Raw genomic sequence first — 23,736 nt, forward strand, 5'->3', positions numbered from 1 at the left:
AACGCCATCGACTGAATTATTCATGAATATGGTCACTATGGATTTGGTAGGGGAGAGTGTTAAGCTCCTCGCAGAAGAAGAAGAAAGGTCGTAGAGATTGTTGTTTACTTTCGTTCAATCATCAGTTATCACAATATCGTGCAATCATCAGTGTATGAGCGTGCCTGGCTTACCGTCACGGGGGGCGGTAAGGTAGGGGGAGTCGGCAGGAGTCTGCCGACGGCAACCCGGGGTAGGGCGGAAGTGCGAGGCGGAATTGCCAGCACTAGCAGAGGAACCTCTGCTAAGTTCATGGGGGTCACGGGGTCCTCGGCGAGCGCTAAGGGCCCGGTGGGGAAGCGAGTGACTGCAGCTAAAAAGCTGAAGTCTGATCGTCGACTGGCTGCCAAGATTTTGGAGCGCTACGGTGACAAGCAGGCTGATCAGAAATCTGACCAGCATGTTAGCACACTGGATTGGGCCAAAAAGGTGCTGAGCGACGGTAAAGTGGGGCCGAGCGGGCCCCAAACCTCAATAAAGCGGCAAAGATCGCAGGAGGGGGAATCCTCCCTCGGCAAAAAGCCTCGGGTCGGACCCGCACCTATGTTTAGCGAAATCGCTAAACTCGCAAGCACAGTGGAGCTTGGGGTGTACGACCGAAGCAGAGGAGATGGAGCCATCTCCCATGACGAGTGGAAGCGGGTAGCGGCAGCTATCTCTGCTGTTTTCATGAAGGTGGTCAGGGGAAGCCCTGGACCACCCCATAGATGTGAAAGCGCTGGGTGGAACCTCGGCATTCACAAACTCATTAGGTGTGCCGACGAGCGGTCGGCTCTCCTTTACAAGGAGGCGGTAGCCAGGGTAGGGGAGGTGTGGAAAGGAGCAAGGCTCGAGGCGGTGGCCAAATCGGATCTCCCGATGCGGCCTCGGGCTCGGGTCTGGCTTCCGGCCGAACCTTCCACCCCGGCCGAAATTGAAGAGATGTTGCGGTACTGCAACCCATCTCTCCCCACCCAAGACTGGAGGGTGATCAGGACCGAGGCACCATATCGGCAAGCGCTGATACTCCTGAACAAGGAGTCCCTCGCTCCTCTCAGTGTCACAAAGGGGGCCATAAGCTAAGGCTTCGAGAGAGTCGTTCTCAAGACGCTCCCAACAGAAGCCAGGGCGGATGGCCCGCTGCCTCCTGCGGGGGTGGAAGAGAGTGGGAAAGTTCCCCTCTCGAAAATGGACGTCGACCCTGTCCTCTCGGAGGGGAGCATGGGGGGCGGATCGTCAAGTGATGGCGGATCCGTCTTCAGTCTCGAGCATCTGTTCGAGGAGGCTGGCGTCGACGATATGGACGATGGTGCGGAACTCGCACTGCTGGAGAGGAGTTTGGAGGATGAAGATCCTCCAAATTAACCTCCAGCACTCAAAGGCGGCCTCCGCCGATCTAGTGCTTCGTCTAGGAAGGGACGAAGCCGACGTTGTCCTTATCCAGGAACCGTGGCTGAGTAGCTATGGGATATCTGGACTAAGGACAAATAGCCATAAGCTCCTGGCGGCAAGCAGCACAGGTAGAACCAGAGCCTGCCTGTTGGTCAGAAATGAACTTAACGTTTTTCTTTTACCTAATTTCAGCAACGAGGACGTCGTCACCGCTAGGCTGGAGGACAGTGCTAGGGAAATCTGGCTTGTCTCAGCCTACATGCCGCACGACGACGAGGTGGAACCACCTCCGCTTGCTGAGGATGGCTCTGGCAGAGGCCAGACGCAAAGAAGCCGCGGTTATTATAGGCTCGGATGCCAACTCAAGGCACACCGTCTGGGGGAGCTCGGACACAAAGAGGTGAGTCATTTTTAGATTTTATTTGTGATGTAGACCTTTTTATCTGTAATAGAGGAAACTGTTCTACTTTTGTGACAGCTAGCAGGGCGGAAGTCCTTGATGTCACGCTAGCCTCTAGGGAAATTGCTCCCTTGATCTCGAAATGGAGAGTTCTAGACGACCACTCCTTTTCTGATCATAAATATATTGGGTTCAGCTTGGACGCCTCGCGCCCGAAGCATAGAACCTACAGAAACTTCAAGAATACCAATTGGGTCCTGTATTGCAGGAAGCTTCGTACAGCTCTCCCAACCGCGCCTGACAGGGATTCGATCCTATCTGCGGACGCGATTGAGAAGCTCGTCGAGGTTTTCAGCTCTGTCAGCAGATCTGCTCTTGAAAGCTCCTGTCCTCTGAAAACTCAGAAAAGTAGAGGGAAACCCCCTTGGTGGACTTCGGAGCTAACGGAGATCAGATCTTCGAGTAGACGATAAAGCCCGTAAAAGTGGCTCTAGCGACGACTGGGCGTTGTACAAGGCCGGATTGGCCATTTACAAGTCCGACTTGAAGAAAGCCAAGAGGGCTTCGTGGAAAGCCTTCTGCGACAGTGTAGAGGGTTGTCACGAGTCCTCAAGGTTTAGACGCATTCTTGCGAAAAATCCTATTCCGTTGGGTATCTAAGAAATGCAGATAGCGGGTGGACTACGAGTAGCGTGGAGTCGCTGAGGTTACTCCTAGATGCTCATTTTCCACGAAATTGCTTTGCTGAAGAAGTGCCACTGGGGGAGCTTCAGGAAGGCTGTACAGCCTTCTTGGACCTTCTGGATGAGCGTCATCTTACCTGGGCGCTGAAATCTTTTAAGCCCTTCAAGTCCCCGGGTCCTGATGGCATCATACCGGCGCAACTACAGCGAACGGTTAAGGTGTCATGCAGCTGGCTGGCCCCTATCTACGCGAACTGTGTTAGATTGGGCCATGTCCCGAAGGCCTGGAGACAGGTTAAGGTTGCGTTCATTCCGAAGGCCGGTAAAAGCTCTCATGTCGGTGCAAAAGATTTCAGACCCATCAGCCTATCCTCGTTTTTGTTGAAAACGCTGGAGAGACTTATGGATCTGTACATCAGGTGCAGAATACCGAGGGGTAAACTGTTACGAGCGCAGCATGCCTACATCAAGGGCAGGTCGGTCGACACTGCTTTGCATGATGTAGTGTCATGGCTGGAGACAGCGCTATTGCAAAAGGAATTTGCAGTGGGCACCTTTCTCGACATCGAGGGGGCCTTCAATAACGTTCGGCCAGAGGCAGTGGTTAAAGCCCTCGAAAAGTTTGAAGTGGAATCGAACCTCAAACACCTCAATTTCAGTCTTCTCTGCGACAGAACTGTCGTAGCGGAGTGGGGTAGTGCTAAGTCAACCAGAAAGGTAAATAGGGGAACTCCGCAAGGAGAAGTACTCTCCCCTCTGCTCTGGATCTTGGTTGTAAACGACCTACTTATAGAACTCGAGGAGCAAGGCTGTCGAGTGATAGCCTATGCTAATGATGTGGTTCTTATGGTTAAAGGTAAATTCCTGAATACCGTATATGAGCTCCCCGAAGGGTACCTAAACGTGGTATCCAACTGGGCAAACAGAAGCGGCCTAGCCGTCAACCCAAGTAAAACCGAAATGGTTTTATTCACTAAGAGGTATAAGATCCCAAATGTGCCTCTCCCCTCCTTCGGGGGTTCACGTCTTCAACCTGTGAAATACCTAGGGCTCATCCTGGATAGAAAGCTTTCTTGGAGGCCGAACATCGAGGAGAGAGTCAAGAAGGCATCGGTCGCCTTATACTGCTGCAGGGGAGCTATAGGGAAAAGGTGGGGACTCTCACCAAAGGTGGTGTTCTGGCTCTACGAAACCGTAGTCAAGCCAATACTGTTCTATGGTGTGTTCGTCTGGTGGAAGGCGCTCAAAAAGACTACCCTGGCTAAAAAGCTTGAGCGAGTCCAAAGAGCGGCGCTCATCGGAATCTCCGGTGCACTGCGAACCACACCAACGATAGCTCTCAACGCTATATTAAATATAGCTCCCGTGGACATTGCCGGTAGGTGCATTGCTGCGAGGTGTGCTATTAGGCTCAGAGAAGCTGGGCTTGTGAAGAGGTCCGAACAAGGACACGCCGCAATTCTCTCCTCCTTCACCTGCATTTCTGAAAATTTGGATCACTGCGTCACAGCGGCCTCTCGAGGCGGCTTTTTCTCTGCTCATATCCAAACGAGGGAGATGTGGAGGGGAAGAAGCCGCTGGAGAAGAGGCGCGGTGAGTTTTTTCACGGATGGGTCGAAGCTAGGAGGGAAAGTTGGAGGGGGGGTTTTCTGTAAAGAGCTCTCCGTCAATCTTTGCTTCAGGCTACCGGACCACTGTAGCGTTTTTCAGGCGGAAGTGGCCGCGATCAAGGTGTCGGTAGAAGTACTGTTACATAGTGTAGCTTCGTTTAGAGAGGTGAGCATTCACTCCGACAGCAGAGCGGCAATACAAGCCCTGAGTGCGCGAACCGTGCATTCAAAGCTAGTCAAGGAGTGTCTGTCCTCGCATCAGGCTACTTCAATATCAGGCTCGTTTGGGTGCCTGGTCACAGCGGAATCGCTGGGAATTGCAAGGCCGATGAGCTGGCCAGGGGGGGTACCCTTGCCCCGCTCACATCGGAATGGGATCGAGTTGGTTCTCCATTAACGTCTTGCATTGCTCTGGACCAATGGACCTCGCAGGAGCTCAGCAGACGCTGGTCGGCGACCAGCTCCTGCGCGACTGCGCGAACCTTCTGGCCGAGAGTGGATCGCAGGAGGTCGGGGGATCTTCTCGCTTTGAACAAAGTTCACCTCGCCGCCATGGTAGGCACTGTCCAATGGGAACTCAAGCGGTGCGGCTTAGAATACTACCGATGGCAGTTGTCAAAGCTGTATGGGTGAAGTGGAAACATCCCGGCACTTTCTCCTCCATTGTCCGGCTTTTGCTACGTTGAGATTAAAACATCTCGGCAATCATACTTTTGGCGGTCCAGAAGATCTGGCCGAAACAGATATTGGCCATCTCAACAAGTTTGTCATAGGCACAAAGCGCTTGGTCGACATGTAAGGGTCTATTGATCCGGCTCATAGGAGTTTTGGGTACCACAACGGACCGGCGTTTAAGCTATCCAAGTGTGATCCTTCTTAGGATCGACCCGCTAACCTAACCTAACCTAACCTACATAATATGTTGGACGTTGGCGGCTACATATTTTGGCAGCTTCATATTTGTCGGCAGATTCAATTGTAGCAAGATGTTATCGGGTATGATAGAACAAAATCGAACCGACGATAAATTGACAGAATCAACTCGACAGCGAATTCGTAGTTGCCAGAATGCTCTGGCAATGTTTTGTTAAAGGTCTAATATATAATATAAGGGCTGCCGGACTGTGCAGCAAACACAGTTCTAGCAGGGATAAAGGGCTGTCCAACTTATTCCAGTGGAGAGCGTCTCAAAATTATCAATCAACGTTTTCCATTGTAGCCAGATCGGACAAAATAATAATTTTTGGGCATTTAAATTAAAATACCCAACTAGAAATTATTTAAACCCTTTTTTGTGATTTTGTAATATATTATATATGTTATACTTAATAAGTTGAATATATGTATTAGCTCTCAATTCATTTATGTTTTTTTTTTTGTTATAATTTTTTATTAAAAATTCATGCTACGCAGCATGGTATCACAAAATATTTTATCACATATGTACATTTCAATTTCGCGTGTTCTTTAATTTTCATTGTTTTCCAATTTTTGTTAGTGATCTTTAACAGAAGCAACAATTCTCTCTCTGTTCACATATGTTTTTGTAGGGTTTTAATCTGGTCATCCCCCTTTTTCCAATTGTTAAACATCAGACCTCCTACACTTTGACAGTTGCCTGAGTTCAGGAGGTTTTGAGGTTTAGCAATTGCTCTATCATTTCCAGTAAGAGATGAGTTGGGCATCAATTTATCTCTGGTTCTAGTTAGAGTGTTGTCGTGTAAAGAGCAATTAAGATATAAGTAAGAAGTTGTGAATTCGTATAATGAGTAGTAATGCTTTAAGTTGTTTGGATTAGAAATAAAGATAAGTGTATAGTATTCGATTAGGACTTTTATTTAACAATTACACAATAATGAGTTACAAGGTAGACGATTTATCGATAAATCCGTTGCAATTGGAGTCAGAAGTGGGATTGTCAAGGAGAAAATTTTTCGAAAATGGCTAAGTTTAACTATCTGAACCACAACTGATCTAAGAGTTGAAGTAACGTGGTTTGGCGACAAATGGATTAAAGTCCGAATTACAAGCACGGTTACGAGAGGTCATTGAAGCAGGAAACGTTAATGTTGACGAATAAGTGTTTCAATTGATATTAGGGGAATAAATAGCGAAAATACAAGAAAAATAATTTATTGATAAGAAATCGTGTGTACCAGTGCAAGGGTCCTCACAATCTGACGAGAAAGAAGCCTGTATACCAGCACAAGTGTCCTTACAGTTGGAAGAGCAGGAAGCGTGTATACCAGCACATGTGGAAGACCAGTATAAATTTGAAGCTAAACCGGTTGTCTCTTTGCAAGAGGATCCAGAATTGCAAGGTGTAATACATGAATTGGAGTTAAAAAAAATGTACAACGAGTGGAGAAATAACTACCGAAAGGCCAGTCGCAAAAGCATATTGGGCAGAGCAGAGCAATTTAAAGTTGAAGTGGTGCTGCTTGCATCGAGTATGGGCAAATTTCTCGAGCACTTATGGTTGTTCCGAAACGTGGAGCGCAGTGTGACGAGCACGAATGATAGAACAAAATCGAACCGACGATAAATTGCCAGAATCAACTAGAAGCGATTTCGTAGTTGCCAGGATGTTCTTAAAGATATATTATATAAGGGCTGCCGGATTGTGCAGCAAACGCAGTTCTAGTTAGAGTATTGCCGTGTAAAGAACAATGAAGATATAAGTAAGAAGTGGTGAATTCAGATAAAAAGTAGTTGATTTAACGTGTGTCTACTATGTTGGTGAATACCACCGAGATATTAACACTGCATTTACAATCGCTTGAATAATTTAAAAGAAAACCGATGTGTTTCGAATACAAAGTTTTATTATTGACATTATAATAATTAATAAATGATCATCTTCTTTTATAAATAATTAATTTTAAAAGAAAAGAGTTTGAAGTATAATTGAATTGGATTGTTGAAAGTCGGCGCGGCGGAACGATGTCTATCGAACTGGTATGAAACGAAAGAGGTGAGGTAGCGCTCAACCCCTTAGACTATAGGCGAATGTGTAGGATCGCTGTATCAGCTGTCTATTAAGCGAATGCAGATTTAGAGATTATCCCGTAATTTTTTTAGGTGTCTTCGTACATGTTGTTCTCAGAGGTTGAGTGTGGTGATGTCGTCGTGTGGGGTGATATTCCTTGAGTGTTCTCAGGTGGGGTGTGTATTATTAGGGTGTGCCAGTTTTTACGAGTATAGTGGTGTGTATATGTGTGCTTATCTCATATAAACCTCCTGGGTCCCCTAGGTGAATATTTTGCCTAGTATTACACGTATATGCTTATATTGTATGTATTTCGGCGAGCTGCTGGTTGAGTAGCCGAGGGCGCGACATACATGGTGATGGAGTTATATCCATATTTACCTGTATGTGCAGAAAGCATATTTGTATGCATTTTAATTTGTGTGCAAAGGATATGCAACTTTATTTAGCGAGTTTGTTGAATTTGTAGTTGTTTTTTGTAGTTATTGTATTTGCGGTTATTTCTTTTATCGGTTTTTTGTGCGGATTATTTATTATTTGCCCTTTCTTTATTATTGGCAATTGTTTGCAATTTCTATATTATCGGCTAGCGACTCCACGTCTGACTCAGATATGGCCAGAATGGATGCTTTGTTAACATGCTCTGGGGTTAGGGCTGCGAAATTAGAGGTGATTCTCATAAACCACCCATATGAGGAGCGCTTAAATAGATGTGATAAGTGCAACCTTTGCTTTTCGTAAGTCTAGATGCGTTACTGTATCACATTAGAGTATGGTGAACCCTTAACTTTATTTTTGAATTATTTTAAAGTTATGAAAATTTAGGAAGTAGTAGCGCGCCACATAGCTGAAAATTTTGGAAACAGGATTTTGGTATCATTATTGGCAAGAGCCATCCTGCGGGGCCGAAAAGTAACATATTTGTGTTTTTAAAACTAATCTTGTCAGAAGGGACTCTGACTTTGTTTTTTCTGCCAATTCATGGAGTGTTGGAATATTCTGAATTTAAGGTAGTCGTACGACGTACCGACTATTACCTTATCGAGTAGTTGTGACTTTGTAGAAGTCTTCACAATACTGATCATCTTGGATTGTGACTGATATGGGGGAGAGTTGTTTTAACTTCCAACATTTTCTGAATTGTGAATTAAGGTATTTTTTTGAATTTTCGTCAACTTGAGTTGTTGATGTGGAAACTGGTTCTGCGACTAGTCGATTTAGAATCCAAGCGAATATAGTGTTTTGGGCTAGAAGGGTGGTTAAAATTTTTTCAACACCTTCAAGTATTATTTGCGGTATAAGCCTAATAGTATATATACAAGTATTTGAGCGGGGGTATTGCAGTTGGGATCCGTTAGCTTCAGATGGGGCAGATTTTATTTGAGTTTTGAACTACTCTTTCGCCCATTCCCGTAATTTCAAAATTCGATTGTTTTGATGGCAGTTTTAGCCTATTTTGTGCCCAAAAGCTATAAAGGATCGTTGTGATCCTTGGTCTATTAAAGCTCTAAGTTTGTAGAGTTCTCCTCGCTGTTCGATGGAGATGACTTCTGGGGGTAGTAATACCCTACTTTGAATTTCGCTGTGTAGCGCTTGAGATTTTTGTGCCTTTGAGCAGCATTTTGTCCCTTAGCAATTTTTAAGATTGTGTTTTTCAGGATTTGCTTTTGCAATTAAACCCGTGTTTCTTTTCTTATAAGCGCTGTTTTGGGGTCAGAAGCATTGAGTGGTTTCTCTTATGACAAAGGAAGCAATTGAATTCGCATTTACTATTTTTATAAGTATGCGCATGTGACAAGTAATTTGTAAAGTATTTTTTATCTGACAAAATTATTTCGTTCGTTAACTTTTAAGTTTCTAAACTTCTCGCAAGATTGTACTTTATGCCCTCTTGGGCATGGTTCGCATGACGTATGTTTATTCTGTGGGGATGTGAACGATTGCGTTTTGTAAAAGCTTTTGTTAAATGTGTTTTTGCTACTAGCTTGGGGTCTATTGAAGCATCTTTGTAGGTCGTGTTGATCAATTTTTGTTTTAATTACTTTTTTTTATCTACCCTTGCAGTGATTTCGTATTGGGCTGTTAAAAAATCTTTTATTTGTTGCCGCTCGTGCCATTCGTTACTTGTTTATCGACCAATATTCTTTCATTTTTATATTTGGATTTTAGAGCTTCTCATGCCAAATTGAAATATCGTGATTAAGTTTGAACTGTTTGACTATTACGCCTGCTTGACCTTTTGTTTTGTATCGGAGGTGATACAATTTTTGTGTTTGTGATAATTTTGAATGGTTGTTGTATACGGCAGTAAACATGTCCCGGAAGGACGGCAATTCTTCATGACCTCCATAAAATGTTTCTGTATCACAAGCGACCACCTCGAGATGGATGTTTGAACTTGCCTCTTGACTTTGTATTTGTGCAACTCTACTCTCGGATGTAGAGTAGGTGCAATTGCTTTTACTAGCTTTAATTGATCGTGCTCGGGTGTTATGTTATAAGTTATGTTATTTAGTATGCTCCAAATGAACTGTTACGTTTGTGCAGAAGTTTTAAGCGGTGTTACGTTAAATGCGCGTACAGTTTCGCAATTGTTGACAAAACTACTTGCAAATAAGTTATGGTGTAGTGCACTTCTGTGCTTTATTGAGTCTGATTGAAACTAATTTCAATTACAAAATTAACTTAAAACTAAACCTGAAAATTGAACCCATAAGCTACAAAGCTACAGCCGGCAAGCCGACTCAGCACAAGCGATAACGTAGACATTTGCAGCATAATCAAATATTAGGTTACCGCTGCTGACCTAGTAATCAGGCCACTGAACTCATGCGTCAGCGGAGCAAATGGGTAAAGGTAACTTAATTCCTATGTGTTAACTACTTCCCCGCAAGTCGATGACCGTCCTCGGTTATTTCATAGTTGTTGGTAAATTTATGTACCTCCCGCGAAGCTCGTCTTCTCTTTGAGATTCGCCATATGATGATAAAGCCACTTAAGATGACGCTGGGAGGAACACCAGCGATAATCCATGTATTGAATGCGTCGGCGGATGCCAGCTCGTCTTTGACATCTTGGATGACACAAAGATTGACATTGTTTATTCTATGGAGTTGCGGCATACTCAAGACTGGGTCCTGACTAACGATGTTAAGCAGCGGGGACCCGCTATGCCTGGCTTCCTATTTAGTATCTCACGCTGGTTCACATATTTCGTTCCATTGATGATTGCGGAGAAACAGAAGGTGACGAGGTGTGTACTGTTCGTAATGATCTCTGGGCTATCGTTTGTACTGACCCTTGCTGTGCTCTCGTTGATAATTATGATTCCATCATCTAGTTGCGAGATAGGCTTCAGGTGGCTTGGCTGAGTGTGGCATGATGCCGCTAGCGTGCCGTGCTCATGCACAGCTGTATTTTAGCGTTAACTTTCAAACGGGTTAACTTCTTCGAGAAAAAACTGGTTCTTTAAGTAATTTAAAGGCTTTTCTGTCGAATCGATCGTGTAAGAAATGATATTTCACTGTGAATCGTCGCAGCATCTGACTGCACTTCATTTTTCAGATTGTTCACAATCTGGCGGGACAGAGCATCCGCCAAAAAATTTTGTTTTCCGGGTTTGTACAACACTTTTGCATTGTGTTCATCAATGTATGATTTCCATCTTTTGATTTTCGCATTTGTGTTCCTATTAGATACAGCGAAGGTGAGGGGTTGGTGGTCTGTAAAAATGTTGATTGCTTTTGACTCATATACTGGAATAAGTTTTTAGGCTCAACATATTCCAGTATGGCTCTAACTTTTTCGGGGTCAGTTTTTGCCCCTTTTTTGAATACTACAAAGCCAAAGAATTCGATGCTCTCTTTAAAAAACTTCATTTTCTCTTGTGACATCCTCATATTGGCATCGCATAATCATTTTAAAATTGTGTCGATATGCACGTGGTCGAACTCATTTTCGGAAAAAAATTATGACGTCATCCACGTAAACGTAGCATATCTTTCCTATGTATTCCCACAAAATGTCTTCAATGGTTCTTTGAAAAATGCTCCCTGCATTTTTCAATCCAAAAGGTAGACGAAAAAACTCGTATTATTCACCGTTTATCGAGAACGACATTTTTTCCCGGTCCTGTTCTGCTAGACAAATTTGGTGGTACCCCGATTTTAAATCTAGGGTTGTGAAAAACCTTGCCTTTCCTGGATTCGCAAGAATCATTGGAACGCTCGGCATCGGGTATTGATCGGCTATAGTTCGCTCATTTATCTTCCTTAAGTCGATTACCAACCGTTTACTTTTATCGCCATTGTTATCAGACCCTTTTTTGTCAATAACCCAAATAGGGCTGTTATATGTTGATTTGGAGGGTATAATGATACCATCTTTGAGCAGTTGCTTGATTTCGTTGTTTACGAAATCACAAGCTCCGTTTGGATACAGATATACTTGTAGTTTGGCATAGATTGGTTCATTATCTATAGTGCGGATCGTGGCAATGACCGAAGTGTTAAAGGGTATAGCCTCGTTAGAGGTCGAAAACGCCTTTGACCTTCCCAATATCATGGTTTTGTACTCCTTTTTGACGGACATGGGCACTACAATATCATTAACATCTGTGAAGTTTACACTGTCACAATAATGGAAGCTCAATTGCTCCGATTTGTTTTGGTATTTGATACTGCTATTTTGGAAGTGCAATGCCGCTCCTGCTTGTGTTAACAAGTCAAAGCCTATAATGGCATCAAAAGAACTTAGCGTGTCAAGTACAAAAAATGGTGAAATGTGGCCAAAAATTTTCATAAGGCATTTGTTTGTTATTCTGCTCGAACCATGTACCGAGCTCACAGTGAAGGGTTGTTTGACATGAATTATTTTTTTTTAGCTAATTTACGGGCTTGATGTTATTCCTTGCCGCCCCTATATCGATTAATATTTTAAAAATTCTCACACCAAACTGTCGTTTGATGTACGGCAGTCGGGATTGTTCCCTAAAAAATGCAGTGAGTCATTGTCACACAGCGACTCAGTGTCCTCTTCAATTTCAATTGCAGCCGCCTTTGATGCGTTTTCATATTTTAGTTTCTCAGCATTAGGGTCACTCTGAACAACATTGTTCAGCTTTTGGCGCCTTTGCCCTGTCGCTCTATCGGTCGTATTTGATCTCTTTAGAACGTTTTGATTTCTCCCTTGAGGTTTGGAGGAGTTAGTGTGCTGCCTAAACATAGAAGTAAAGTCAATTTCCGTTGGTTTTGGGGCCTGTCCCTGTTCAGTTCTTTTATTTGTTTCATGGTAACCATTGCTGTTTTGCTGACGAAATGAGGGTTTTTTTCGCTGCCCCGTTCGTCCCTATTATGTTTTCTCTGCTTTACATAGGCGCGGTTTCTATGGTCCTCTTTTCCTGCACCGCTTCGTGTGTCATTATGATTTTGTTCGTAACCAGAGTTAGTTTTCTCTCAACTTCGTCAGATTATTCTATTAAGGTCAATTCACCTTGTCCAACCATCTCGAGGCCTTGCCTCAGAAGTCGTAGGGAGGTTTTGTCAGCGTAAGAGCAATCTGGTCTGGCTATTATTGCACCAAAGTTCAGGACAGTATTGTGTGATTCTAATACCGCTCTGGCTGCTTCTCTGATTTTATTTCTAATGATTGTTACCGCTTGGTAATGCGTGCAGCCACCGTCAAAAGGTTTGAATAGTTCGTACGTATCAACGGCTGATTGCCTCCATGCTACGTATTCTTCTGACCTGCCATTAAATTCTTCGACTGATTTTATTATGTCCAGAGGAATATTGCAATTGATTTGTGGGTCCACAGAAATTCTTTTATATGGCTCAACTTGTGGTGCTTCGATACTCAAGTATTTACCCGCTCAATCATAGCGCTAAGCCGTGTTTAAAATCTTTGTTCTAGCTGCGCTAATGCTTCGTTAACAGCGGTCACTGTTAAGAGGCTACATGGGTTTCGGCGGGTAAAAAACGGCCTATTTTCCATAATTTTTTTTTATATAAAAAATTATTTATTTAATTCATATTTTTTTCTGTCTTAAAGATACACATTTAAAGAATAATTTTTGAGATTTTCAAAAAAAAAAAAATAAAACTCCGCCATTGTAACATCATTTCCGGTGACTCCTCGAAAAAAATGTGCGTCCGCGTTGTCAGCATAACTCCTAACAGGATCATCTAAAATAAAAAAAATATATATTTTAGTTAAGATCACAAACTCTTGCTTGAACGAAGGAAAATAAAAAGTTAAAATAGGAATTTTGGCAGACCACGAGAAATCTTGACAACCGACTTTGAAAACTCAGTTTCGAGAAAAACGCGTTTAAAGTTTTAAGTGACAATATAGCTTACCTCGGGCGCGCAACTTTTCAAAGCTGTATCTCCAAAACTATTACTGGTATCAACTTGAGAATTTGGGACAATATTCTAGAGATGTTATAGAAGAAGCCGCGAAACCTGCTTGCACTTGGTTTGCGTCCATGGCGAAATTCGTTTGGTTGGGGACTTGGCTAATACCGGTTTCTAGGTTCAGGACTTGGCTATCGTTGTTTTCTATGTCCCACTCAATATCACTGTTGCACTCGGTTTTTATATTGCGTAACGCGTCTATCCAACTCTTGTGCTCATGTGTATAAAACGAATTCTTAGCAGCGGCTTGAATTAGTTTTAGAATGGATTTGTTTTTTTATGAAATAAATATTTTTTTTTGTTAATAAGATAGACAATCACATTTGTTACTGGCAGCAGTTTATAATTAATTTTGTGCAAGTAGTTTGGAGATAATCTTAAACGAACATTCATGGTGTGGAAAGCAGAGTAACTCTAACCAGGGTGTGAATCCTTGTATGTTGGGCGCCAGTTAATGAAATATTATATCCTTTATTACTTTATACATTCTAAACATTGTGTAAGTTAATGAGTTTATTGAGAGTTAAATACAAAACTGATTGTGTTACGAAATTGGATTTAATGCTAAACCTAAAAGTTAGACCCATAAGCAACAAAGTTACAGCCGGAAAGCCATATTTTATTTTGGCTATTTTTTCTCTTGATTTTTGTGTTATAATTTTATTTTTGCCTTTGCTTACTTATTGATAGCAATCCTGCTTATTGTTTTTGTTAAACTTAAGGGGTATTGCCGAAAATATTTTCAAGTAAATACTTGAATTATGTTTTTGTTTTTTATGTATGCGAAATATGGGTGTTTGAAAACACAAAAGTAAGCTTATAGGCATACAATAATTATTTACATATTAATTGGAGATATATATCGTACCATACTGTTTTTAATGTCAGCGGTATTTAAATTTTTAGCGTGATTAATACCAGTTTGATAATCGTTTTTATATTGGTTAAAACGGTGGTGGTGGTGAAATATATACGCTCACTTTGGTTCTGCAGGGGAGGGTTCTGTTTGTATGCCTGTGCGTTTTGTGCCAATTCCTGTGCTTCTTCTCCAGCTGCTTGCAGGTATGTTGTGTGGTTGTTTTTTGTTTAAAAATTAGCTAGCAACGAAGGCTATCGGCATGACGACAATATATATTCGGTAATTAACTAGGTAAAAAAGGATAAAGATTAAAAAGGAAAGTCCTTGAGTTACAAATTATCTGTCAGTACGATAAATATAACTTAAATATGATAGAGTAATCCAGTTCGGTATATAAACTTATGCAAATCTTTTAAATTATCTAAAGAAAATTAGCAGATTTGATGGTGTTTTGTTCTGAAATATGCTGTTGCTCGGGTTTGATTACTTTCTACATTCATCAAGGATGTGGTTGATTCTCAGAGGACAATTACATGCTTGACAAGATGGAGAAGCAGAGCCACTTAGGAGATGTTGATGTGTGATTGTTGTGTGTAGTAGGCGTAACCTAGTGAATATTTTTATTTGCTCTGTAGAGGATCCAATTGGAATAGAGGGTGCGATGCCGTATTTGTTAATAACTGTGTAAGCGTGCTTATATGTTGACCAGATTTCCGCTGACTTTCTTTTTATGTAGTTTTCGACAGATTTTCGAATGTCTGATCTAACATAGGTGGCAGTTTGTTTGGCTGCTACATCAGCATATTCATTACCAGAAATTCCACAGTGGCCAGGGGTCCACGTTATTTTTATTTTGGAGCTTTCTTCTATTAATTTCTTACGTATCCTTTTTATCAAACGTTCGTGGTTTTTTATATTTTGTAGTCCTACTGCCGGTTTACTATTGCCGAGCAAATAACAAATTTGCCTTTGGATGTGGTTGCATATTCTGTAGCGAGGCTTATATCTTCAAATAGGACTTCGGCAGTAAAAATAGAACAATGTGGAAAGAATAATCCAGCCCTAATTGTGTTACCATCTTCGGACACTATGCCAAATAAAACAGTGACACTGTATTTGGAGCCATCAGTAAAAATAAATTTCCATCCGAGTGCTGTCAAATTACCTTTGATTTGTAAAAAGTTTGTTTGGTACATCAAAGGCGAAGTGTTTTGTTTTGGATGAGAAAGTAACGAATTTATAAATGATGATGTTGGAAGGTTCCAAGGAGGCAAACGAGGTACTCTGACCAAAGTTGGTTTTAACGGAATTTCGACGTCTTTGGATAGCTGAGCGATTCTACATATTGTTTATGGCGGTCTTAGGATTCGTTTCCTATTCAGGGCTCTTTTTATATCGTTGTTCAATATCGGGTTATTAGACACAAAAAGCTTTGGAATAAGTCAGGCGGTACCATAGGTGGTACGATCTTTAAGTTCAAGACTTTTCCGTACTGCTGCGTGGTAAACTGCCGAAATATTTGCGAGGGTACTTTTTGCCCCGTACCCGTATAATGGTAGACCATAGTCGATAACAGAAAGAATTAAGGACTTAGAGTTAGATTAATTAAAGTAGTTTGATTACAATTACTATGTTTAGAAGCAAAATATTTTATAATATTCAACCTTTTGTGGAATTTTCCTTTTAGAAATTTACAATGTTCCTTAAAAGTAAGAGTTTTATCAAATATTATTCCAAGAATTTTCAAATTAGAAACATTTTCTATATTTTTAGTCATATAAGATAAACTAAAATTTGAACAGCTTCTCTTTTTTCATATATGTGAAGTTTTACATTTTTCATAAGATATATTCGCTCCGGTGCTATGAGCCCATTCTGAGATATCGTTAAGGATATTAAAAAAGTATATTTAACCTGGTTCAGGTTATTATATATTGAATTTTTTAATTAATTTTGCTCACTTCGTCGAAAGCTATAATGAAAAACCCTACCGATATAGGCGAACCTTGAGCAATACCATTTGATAAAGGGACTTTGTCAGAATATTTATTATTAATTTTAACTCTAAATGTTCGATTTGACAGAAAACTTCTTACAAAATTAAATATATTTTTTCCGACATTGCATTTTATTAGCTGGCGAAGAACAACCAATTCGATCAAAAGCCCTTTCGAAGTCTAGTCCAAGTGTAGTAACATGGTTTCGACTTGAGATGGCAAATGAAAGAACGTGTTCGAAATGTAAAAGCACGTCCGGTGTACAGTGACCAGGTTTGAAAGCTGCTGGTTAGGGCTTATATGGTTTCCTCTTTGCGCAAACCACATTAATCGTTTGGCGATAATCTGCTCTAATACTTTACTCAAACATGAAAGTAAGGAGATCGGAAGAAAGCTATGAATATGGGCGACAGGTTTACCAGCTTTAAAATTGGAACGATGTCATCATTTTTCCAGGATTGTGGAAATATGCCCTGCTCGTAAATATTATTATATAGGTTTAGTAATCTATTGGCCGTGCCATGTGAACAATTTTTTATAATTTGATAGGAAATTCTGTCAAAACCAGGTGTTTTTCCTGTTGAGCTATACAAGGCTTCTTTAAACTTTATGGAGGTGATGGGCTTTTCAATCTCTGATGCAGCTTATGATGATGAGATATGATGAGATATTATGTGGGCTATATACTTTTTTGTTTATTGTGTTCTTTTCAGAGATGAATGCCTGTTCAAAATTAGAATCTTTGGAGTATTCTGACCATGTGGAGGAAAAATACTTTGCTATTTCATTTGAACTACATATGGTGCCTCGATCAGTATTCATAACTAAAATGTGACTTTGCTTGTCTGTGCCTGTTAGTAACCTTATGTTATCCCAAATTTGCCTTGGAGACGAGGAAGGGTTAATGATACCTAAACAAAGCTTTTGCTTTTTTGTAAATCATCAAACTGCTTTCGGTGCGATGTTTTTTGAATTACGCCCAAGCTTGCTGCTTTTTGCTCTTAAGTAATGAAATGTTCTAATTCCACCAAGGTACAGATGGTTTACGGGTAAAGTTTTTTGTTGGGGGTGTATGCAAATGAGAGGCCGAACGAAATGTTTTTGTCATAAGTGCTGCTTCTTTGTTTATATAAGATATGACATCGCAGCAAGCTTGAAATTGAGGCTAATCCGCCTTGTCTGTGCTAAACTTTGCGGTTTTTTGATTTTATTTAAGATAGCTTTAATAATGGTTATGATCGGGAAATGATTATGGTGCTATGTTTGCTGAACAAAATGTTACGTTCACATTTGTGAAACTTTGGTAAGTTGAGCCGTCATTGAGGACTACCAAATTTGACGTTAAGAGCACGTCTTCTATTATATTTCCTCTTTGATTGTCCATGGTAGAACCCCAAAGAGGGCTCCATGAGTTCAAATAACCTAGTAAAATGATTAGTGTGGAAATATTTCTCAATATTGTAAGAATTTCGTTAGAGTTAAAACTTTGACTTGGAGGTATTTACTTAGATATCAACGTAATTTTAAAGTCTATATTAATTTCTATGGCAATTGTGGAGATAGATGATAATATATTTAGTTTGTTGTGGGGAATGTCTTTTTTAATGAATACACTTATGCCTTGCTTATTTGTCGCATTTTGCGTATGATTGTGAAAGTATGCTACGTAGGCGTGGGGTGGAGTGCTGTTTCAGGGCAAATGAGTTTCTTGTAACGATACAATGCTAGGGTTATGGTCTTTTATAAGTAGTTATAACTATTGGAATAACTTATGAATAGGTCTTAAAATGAGCTAGAGGGTGCATGTATATTATATTATACAAATATATTAGATTTTAAATTTTTTGTATAATGATACAATGTAATTTTAAATTATATATTTATATAGTATATACTTTTTATTTATTTTTTTTTTGAATTGTGTTTTATTTTCTAAAGACTATTTTCATTATTATGCGTAGTGTTGCTTGAAATTTCTTCACCTGACATTTTTGTGTCATCTACGTGAAAGACGTTTATGCGACTATTCCTCTCGTTAGTGTTGTTGCTGAGATCTGGTCTTGCCATTGTGTGGAGAAAAGAGCTAATAATTGAAGCATGATCAGTGAGTGTGTTTGTTGGATGGGTGGGTGTAATTTGAGCAGGTGTTGAGTGAAAATCGAGTTTTTGGGAATTGCTTTGGAATTTTTCTGGAATAAAGGTGTATTTGTGTTGGTGATTAGCGATTTTATTTATTTCTAAAGCAGTTGAGTTTTGATGTTCTAATTGAGTTGAATTATTATATTCAGAGTTTGTTTTTGTGTTTATAGGACAGGTTTGAACTGTACCTGCAATGAATGTACTATTTGAGTGATTATTAGTTTTTAATGTTTGAGAAGAGGTGGATTTATCATGTACTGATTGAGATGTAGTACTGGATTTGGAGCGCGTTTCCGTTATTTTTTCGTTTTGAGTAACTGTGGAAGAGAAATTGATAATTTTCTGAGAAATAAGGAGTACTACTCCAGTCGGATTCAAGGAATCATTATTAATTTTTTGTTTTTGAAATTTGTAAGCGCCAACTACTCCTTGAGAGCTTAGTTCGCTAATGATTTCCTCGATTGGCACATTATTCAGGAAAGATGCATATATTGTTCCTTTGTTGTTGTTTAGATTCTCGTGGTATTTGCCCTTGACGGCACAAATATCCGGAAGATTTTTAAGTGCGAGAAATCTTTCAGCTATAATTTTATTTCTTGCGAGTCAGAGAATGTTTCCATCACGTAGTTCTGAAACACTTTGCTTACTGCACAAATTGGTTGATTGACATAAATTTATGATCGCTTATTTTAACGGTTGAGAGTTCGGGAAATATAAGGTTAGTGCTAATGAATGTTTTTTTTGTTTTTAGCTTTCTTTTTTTTACACCGGCACTGTCGGAAAGCAAAGCGAACCGCGCCCCCAAGGTATGGCTGTGGGGCCATTTTGGCTAAACACTTTACAGGAAACTTCTTATTTTTTTTTGGAGTTTACTCCTTAAGAATCGATTTTCATATATAAGGAGCCCGGTATGAGAAAAATCCGAGGGGTAAAACCAGAGAACGTAAATGAATAGAGAAGGAGCAAATGTTAAATGAAATCTTTTTGAGTACTAATTTGTAGTTCCAGATGAGGGAACATCGAAAAATATAACTTCGAAAAAGAAAAAATCACCACGCAATATGCGAAATGCTATAAATAGACACAACGAATATTCCTATATGAAAAATCGTTGCGCATACCTATTTAGATTTATGTTTTCAATTTCTATGATATGACAAATTTATAATCATGAAAAGCCTTCTGAATTAAAAATCTGTATTATCGGTAAAAACCCCAGAATTCATAATAAAATAAACATTTAATAGGCTAGTTTTCCAACTTATGTATGTGCGTTGAGTGAGTAATTGCTTATTGAACAAAAGATAACAATAAAACAGTGGCTAAGCGGCCGCGTTTCCATTTATATAGTGGCTTAGGTCGTAGGCGTGAAGGAGTTAAGCTCAATCCGAATACGAGCATATACGTTCGAATCGTAAAATCCATAAAACTCAAAATTTTATTTAATTTTTTTATTTTATTAATTGGAGGCTAAGCATATCATAATTCAATTTCTTTAATAGCATATTTTACTTCCTAATATAATTAAAATATATCAGGAAAATATATTCATATGATTAGGTTTATTGAATATTTTCTTATTATGCGTATTTACACAAATGACAAATGTGATAATCACACATACATTCTTAAATACACGTACGCAGATGCTTGCTTCTTCTTGCCCCGCACAAGCAATGCCTTTTGTCTACGCTTTTTGCTTTTTGCGGGTTGAACGATCGCAGGCAAGGAGGATTGGGGCGCACTGCCACATAATTATTTCAGATATATATTTTATTTATCGAATTTAGTTTAAAAACGATTATAGGTATGATATTATATATATTATATTACGAAAATAATTCATAAATGCATCAGTATTTTTCAATACAAATTAAGCAACATAATAATATACTAAGAGTCCTCAGTTAGAACGCCTCTGTGTATGGTGGCAAGCCAACTTAATAACGGCGAGTTCGCGCAGACATTGTGTTGTTGAAAAAAGCCAAATGACGATTTTGTCGACAAACATACAAATATACATATGAGCTCGCATACATATTGACGCCGAACTTTGCGCATCGTCGCGGAGTTGACAAAATTTGTTTGAATCGACAATTTTACGACAATGTCGGTCGGCTATGTTGTCTCGTTTGTCCTTTTTGCAGTGGTTTGCTATTGAAAGTTGACTTATGCTCTTTTGAAATATTGCGATTACCGATTGGGCTGCATTTTCATAGCGTCGTATTTAGATAAATAAAATTTAGGTAAATCAAAAAACTATGAAACAATGATAATAAGTAAACATATAAAAGTACTATATGGAGGGTGCTTAGAATATATAGAAGTAGTTAATGATTTCATATGAATGGCAATTTTATATAAATTTTATAATTTAATGCCATAAATAGTGCATAATATGCAAAAATATAAATATTATTTAAACTCGCTAATAGGTCATGTTGCCAATTATCCTTTCTGAAGGGAACATCAGATAAATTCTTCAATTTCTGATTTTTAGCAAATGTTGTGAGGAAGCAGCTTGTGGGCAACATACAAATGCGAGGGGGATGGTAGGATTTTCAGTGATAAAATTGTAAAATTGAAATTTTCTCGTTTTACTGAAACCATTCAAATTCATTCATTCATTCATTAATTTTATAAACTTAATTTCGCATATGTGTAGGAATTCTATATGAAAACCAAATGTGGTTTACCAGGCGCACAGAAAAAATAGCGCGGCGCACATATGAACATTGAAGCAAGTAAACAACAATAGCTGTTTCAGTTTACAGATTAGACAAAATTACTCGAATATCACTGTGGTGCTGCTTGTATAGCACACTTCTTTATGGCAATGTAAAATATTTTGCCTAAGTTCATATCCTATCACATATTTTTATATACTCTTTTTTTACTCTTTTTTATTAAATGATATTTTAGTTCTATTTTCATATTATTTCCCTCATTACTTATATTTTCTTTTCATAAGTCAATTATTTTCCTTTTTATTATTTTAAGTTTTGTTTATGCGCATATCAAAGAACATCTGTGCATATGTATGTGTATACATTTTGCTTATAGAGTGGTGTAGTTCGTTTCGTACCCTGATAGTTGTGGTGAAATTTTATTTTCCAATTTGCGCGTTTTCGATGTTCCTCAATCCAGAGAATGTTAATGAATAGAGAAGGAGCAAATGTTAGCTGTTCTAAAATGTTAAGTACGATCAGAGAATGTTAATGAATAGAGAAGGAGCAAATGTTAGCTGTTCTAAAATGTTAAGTACGATGAAGGAACATCGAAAACGCGTAAGTTCGAAAATAAAATTTCACCACAACTATCAGGGTACGAAATGAACTACACCACTCTATAAGCAAAATGTATATACATATATATGCACAGATGTTCTTTGATATGCGCATAAACAAAAATTTAAATAATAAAAACGAAAGAAATTGACTTCTCACAAGAAAATATAAATAATGAGGGAAATAATATGAAAATAGAATTAAAATATCATTCAATAGAAAAGGGTTATTAAAAATAAAAAATAGTATATAAAAATATGATAGGATTTGAACTTAGGCAAAACCTTTCATTGCAATAAGGAAGTGTGCTATACAAGCAGCACTACAGTTGATATTCAAGCTACTTTGTCTAATCTGTGAACTGAAACAGCTATTGTTGTTTACTTGCTTCAATGTTCATATGTGAATATTCTTGAAATTGCCTTCTTTCATTCGCATGTCCACATATATTTGCATATATGTACATATGTATGTCCCTCAATATGTCTTTCGCAAAAAATCAAACATTCGCGCAAGTGACAAAAAAACGTAGACGCACCAGCATCGGCCAATAATATTCAAGCAAACTCACGGCTTATTTTCTAAGTATTTCATATTACAACGACAACAAATTCATTCATAAGGAACGTGCGTCTGCTTCAAAGCAAAGTGCGCTCGTTCATAACTCTGCGCCGCGCTATTTTTTCTGTGCGCCTGGTAAACCACATTTGGTTTTCATATAGAATTCCTACGCATATGCGAAATTAAGTTTTTAAAATGAATGAATGAAATTGAGTAAAACGAGAAAATTTCAATTTTACAATTTGACAGCCACCACTGAAAATCCTACCATCCCCCTCGCATTTGTATGTTGCCCACATGCTGCTTCCTCACAACATTTGCTAAAAATCAGAAATTGAAGAATTTGTCTGATGTTCACTTCAGAAAGGAGAATTGGCAACATGACCTATTAGCGAGTTTAAATAATATTTATATTTTTGCATATTATGCACTATTTATGGCATTAAATTATAAAATTTATATAAAATTGCCATTCATATGAAATCATTAACTACTTCTATATATTCTAAGCACCCTCCATATAGTACTTTTATATGTTTACTTATTATCATTATTTCATAGTTTGTCGATTTAGCCCATTTTATCTACAAACGACGTTATGAAAATGCAGACCAATCGTTAATCGTAGCATTTCAAAAGAGCATAAGTCAATTTTCAACAGCAAAGCCTGCAAAAAGGACAAACGAGACAACATAGCCGATCGACATTGTCGTAAAATTGTCGATTGAAACAAATTGTGTCAACTCCGCCACGATGCGCAAAATTCGGAGTCAATATGTATGCGAGCTCATATGTATATATGTATGTATGTTTGTCGTCATTTGGTTACTTTCAACAACACAATGTCTGCGCGAACTCGTCGTTATTTCGTTGGCTTGCCACTATACACAGAGGCGTTCTAACTGAGGACCCTTAGTATATTATTATGTTGCTTAATTTGTATTGAAAAATACTGATGCATTTATGAATTATTTTCGTACTATAATATATATTATATATATATATAAATACACATAAACGCATACCTATAATCGTTTTTAAACTAAATTCGATAAATAAAATATATATCTGAAATAATTATGTGGCAGTGCGCCCCAATCCCTTTTTGCCTGTGATCGTTCAACTCGCAAAAAGCTAAAAGTGTGGACAAAAGTCATTGCTTGTGCGGGGCAAGAAGAAGCAAGCATCAGCGTACGTGTACTTATGAATGTATGTGTGATTAACACATTTGTGTAAATACGCATAAATAAGGGAATATGCAATAAACCCAAACATATGAACATATTTTCCGGAAATATATTATAATTATCTCAGGAAGTTAAATATGCTATTAAAGTAATTGAATTATGATATGCTTAGATTCCAATTAATAAAATAAAAAATTTAAT

General features: G+C 39.1%; 1 pseudogene; it reads left to right on the forward strand.

The window, feature by feature from the left end:
- The first annotated feature begins 291 nt into the window (after positions 1-291).
- The window catches only part of LOC138857361 (uncharacterized), a 43,604-nt pseudogene continuing 20,159 nt past the window's right edge, over positions 292-23,736 (forward strand).

Source organism: Bactrocera oleae, chromosome 5 (assembly GCF_042242935.1).
Source record: "Bactrocera oleae isolate idBacOlea1 chromosome 5, idBacOlea1, whole genome shotgun sequence".
NCBI classification, from domain to species: domain Eukaryota; kingdom Metazoa; phylum Arthropoda; class Insecta; order Diptera; family Tephritidae; genus Bactrocera; species Bactrocera oleae.